Genomic DNA, 4,819 nt, shown 5'->3' with positions numbered 1-4,819 from the left:
GCACAATCACGGAGACTCCAAGCTTTTCCGCACAAGCAGCCAAATTTATCCTTGTGGTTTTCCACATGTTTATTTTGGGTTTTCTTGAGAGACGACATATCTGCAGGAAAACCAAACAGCCTGGAGCAGCAGGTGCTTTCCCTCTGTGGATCATCTCAGCGCAGAGTAAAAATAGGAAGTTCTTTTTTGGGAAATTGAATGGATTGGCGAGCACCTCCCGAGGGACCCACATTCTCAGAGCTGGGACAGGACGAGAGAGATCATCACTCATTTATTCCTTTGTTTGTTTGTTTTTTTTTTAAATTCCCTGTCTTTCCATTCCACAGAGCATGTGAAAACAACAATTTGGCAGAAAAGCACCAGAGCAGTCTTTGGATAGTTTAATATCACTGTAATTTCCCAGAACAATTAGCACTAAAATGTTACATAATTACTTTACCCCCAAACACTTTTTTAACAAATTAAACAAATGATTTCGACCCCTCCCCCACTTATTTCCGCTTTCCTTTCTCTCTGCTTCTGTATGTAAATCTATTCCAAGGGGAGGAGTCACCTCTGTCGTCTTTTTCAAAAACTCTTCCACACTTTCCCTCATGCTGTCTTTTTTTTTTTTTTTTAATTCCAGCTGAACTTGATGGCTGTCATTGTAGGATGGGTGTGTGGGTTGAGAGGAATTCTGGGATAGGAAAAAACCTCCTCCACTCTGACTTCTTGGTTTGACCTGTGTTTAACATGCTGTCTGTTATGGCAATCTATTACTACTACTGCTGTTGGTGCTGCTCCGGCAGACCTGCAGAATGGGTGACCTGCTCAGATTGCGTCTATAGGGAGAAGGTGAATAAGTGCACAGATCGTACTGCAGTTATCCTGTGGAAGCCTTTATAATATTTCTCTTTACTTACTATGGCCTTCATCCAACAACTGTCATCAGTATCTGCCCAGTTAATCCTTTGACCTTTGATTATTCATTCTCCATTTAAAGGCAGTGGTGTGTGTTTTCCAACCATTGGATGAGTATGCAAGCTCACTTTGCCACAAAGCTGTCAACACAACAAAAAATGTTGGTTTTCGCTCCAGTTTTAGTGCTGGTTGAAATCCTGCAGCTAAAAGGTGAATATTTGCAATTCTTCAATATGAAAATCATCAGATGACATCCCCATCTCTTATGTCTGTGCCTAATCTCATCTGTATTTACTTCTTATCTACTATTCTTATCTTTTTGTTATTTTTTCAGTAAGAACAAATCTTAATATTCCTCGGGCTTGTCCACTCTAAATTCTGGCCAATGTCAGGCAGTGTACAGGTCATATAGTAAGCTAGTTATGTTCAGGCTATCTTTTGAAACTTTTCTATTTAAAAACATTTTAAAAATCCAGATTTATTAAAAAAATTAAACAGGTATTAAATAAAAAACAAAATGAATGACATCTTGAGGTTTTCTGAGAGTCAAAAATCTAAATTATAGGACCCAAAAGTCTTAATCACTGAGTGGGTGGCGAAGGGGGGCCTCCAAAAGTGAAGTGCCCCAGGGCCTCCCAGGGTCATAGTTGGGTCCTGGTGACTAGGTATAGCAGGGTCTAACAACAACCTGCTGTCAAGGTGCATTATGGGAAATGTAGGATCCAGCAATACTGGCGTTTGGGGGACTAAAATGAGTAAAGCTCATCCTCTGCTGCTTTGATTTTGACCATTATTGTGGGAATCCTCTTTTAAAACTAATTCCATGGATTATCTTATCCCTCATGATCTATATGCACATGACAGTATGTGTGTATATGCAAAACTAATCTATAGAGAAAAATCACTCATCACTTAGTTGGAAACAAAAAGAGGATGTCTGCAGTTCGCAGCTGGCGTTCTGTTGGCATCAGCAGATACTAGTATGATCCAAGTGCACAGATATGTTAGCACTAAGGGAGAAGGATGATGCAGTGACAACTCTTGGAAAACTGCAGTAAATTTTCAAAACATATGAGCACAATGTTACTTTTACAACAAACTATACATATAACTTGCCATTTCATATAACTTAATACTCAAGCCCAGTACCGTCTAGCACTATATTATTAGAAATATTGTATCAAGTGTGATATGGCTTGTCTGGCAGCAGCTTTCTGGCGCATGAGACTGACCACAGCTTTCATCACGCAGCCAGTCATTTGGGTTTGGGTGTGGCTGGGACGCTATGGGATGTCGTCACTGTACAGACTATTTTATACTGAATCAGAACACCGCAGTGTGCACACATAGCAAACTCCATGAAGAGGAGCCTGCATGATGCATTCCAGCAAGTCACTTGTGATTATCAGTCTTCTCATGTAACTCTGCAAGCAAGTGAATATGTGTATTTCCAAAAACGTCCAATGACTCCATTACTGCAGATGTTTACCAAAAATGGAACAAAAAGTGAAATCAGCCAGACTGTCTTAAGTTATATCTGACTTTGAAGCTGTAACTCATTGTATGACCAAGAAGGGAGAGAAACCACATTAGTTTACTTTCAACTGGGTTTTTTTTCCTCAAGAATATGAGAAATTAAACTAAAACTTAGTGTGAAAATAAAATAATGTAGCACATATTATAAAACATAACCAGAGGAAACAAAGCCCAGTGGTAGAGGAGACAGATGGGGCATGCGAATAACTGCAATTTTGTCAGGCAGACAGGTGAAGTGAATGTCACTGATGAATCTGCGCCAGAGTCCTGCCAGGAAAACACCTTATGATAGGTAAGCATTTCCACCAAGAGTTACAACAGTATGCCTTTTTTGCAAAGGACATTTAGTGAAATCACTGTAGAAAAGGCACAAGTGTAAATAATAAAATTAATGATGGCTGAAATTCATTTGTTGCTTCAGTTTCAGGGTGTATCCTGGCTCCCTGTCACACTGTCCTGGCTTCACTGTGCTCGTCGTTGGTGTTCCTAGTAACACCTGTCTAGTCAAACCGTCTGCTGTCAAAGAAGACCTGCACCACAAAGACACGGACAAAATGCCTCCATCTTAACATTTCTTCAGACAATTCGGCATGTTACTTGTATCTCATTGGTGACTTTGATAATAAAGAAATGACTTCATGCTCAGTCAGTAGCTTTAGAAATCAGGGTATATGGCAGCACATTTAACTTCAGTTCAGTGCTTACTGCCACTTCAACATAGTTGATAGGAATTTCCTTTGGTGAGTTCACATTTAAAACAGGACAATACAAATATCAGCATAGATGACCAGCAATACCAAGTGTCAAACAATTAAGACTTCCATTAATTTAACACCCATGTATCCATCTTCACACACATCCACCTGCGCGCGCACACACACACACACACACACACATGTATATTTAAAAGACATTGATAAAATACAATAAAAATAACTGTAATCAATTCCTATAAATAACAAGGAAGTAAAATTAGTAATAATCATTTAAGAGTTAAATGGTTGATTTGGTTCTGAAAGCTTTCAGTCTTTTTCTGGAAGGCAGGAAGTTTTTTTAAAGAAATGTGTGGGCTGGGTGAGATTCATCTTTGAGAATCTTACAAGTTTTTTTTCCTGAAGCCTGGTGTCATAGATTTCTGTCAAAAACCTATCATTTTTTGACACGGTCCTCACCACTTTGTTCAATCATAGTTCTTCCAACTGTGTATTTATATTTTCCTTTGCAGTTTTCACCATATACAACTGACCAGAGGCTTTAGTCCTACAAGCAGAGTGGAGTGCATTCTTGTTGCTTTCTTGATGTTCCTTTTTTGCATGTGAGAACAAGGTCTCTGGCCTCCGGCTTATCAGAAGATTCTGTTTTGAAACGCGTCTTGTCACCTCAGATGGGTGTCTAACTGGGTGTCTAACAAGTGCTTGTGCTGATCAGATTTAGGGGTTAAAATATTTGAAGGTGAATATCTTACTAGTTATTGTTTGCCTGTTATTCTCATCAGAATGGGAACTGTGATGCTGTATCGATCAATTCTACAGTCCGTTTATTATGGACCTAACTGCATCATATCCATCATTTCAGGGGAGACTGGAGCAGATGTGATTTTGGGCTCCACTGGTCTAAGATGATCCATATCCCACAATAAGTCCTGGTGTAAAGGACTGTAGTTCTGTGCAGCCACAGCATGGAGGTTCTCCATCAAAGAGGAAATAACTTTATGAGACTCAAATGCATTTGCAGCACCCAAGGGGAAGGCTGGTATGGACACACACACACACACACACACACAGCACCACAGGCTACCAAGCATAAATGCACAATTTCAAGCATAAAAACACAAGCAAACAGACTCACACCCTGCAGGAACACACATATAGGGGCTGTCACCTCCCAGGTTGAGTGCTGAGTGTGCTATTTATTTTAGCTAGCCTGTGTGAGAGTTAAAAATGGAATGTTTCAGCTACATAAAACACTTCCTGTTTTGACGACTCCCTCACCGAGCCATTCCCTAGTCCCAGAGGATTACGTAATGACAGTTTGACACACACACAGGAAAAGTATGTATTTGTGTCTAAATAAAGTATGTCCAGGACTCATGGTTATTATCTTCGTGTATTTGTTATTGCACACTTTCCCCACCAATCATTTTGCTTGGATGATCTTGTTCTTGATAGTTTTACCTTGTTGCTTGTCTGCCTGCATGCATGTGTGTTACCACAAGAATGAGAAGAAAGTGCTATTCTTCATGCTGTAAAGTATACCTCAGGACCACTATGTGGTGATGGACTCTTATTTCCATTACATTTACTGTATGTTGTCTATTCAGCTAGTGCTCTTAAAATAATGCTCTCACTTTGTTCAATTTTTTTTTTTCAAATACTTCATATTT

This window comes from Monopterus albus, unplaced genomic scaffold (assembly GCF_001952655.1).
Source record: "Monopterus albus unplaced genomic scaffold, M_albus_1.0 scaffold126.1, whole genome shotgun sequence".
Taxonomy (NCBI): domain Eukaryota; kingdom Metazoa; phylum Chordata; class Actinopteri; order Synbranchiformes; family Synbranchidae; genus Monopterus; species Monopterus albus.
Note: the sequence above shows the minus strand (reverse complement) of the source record.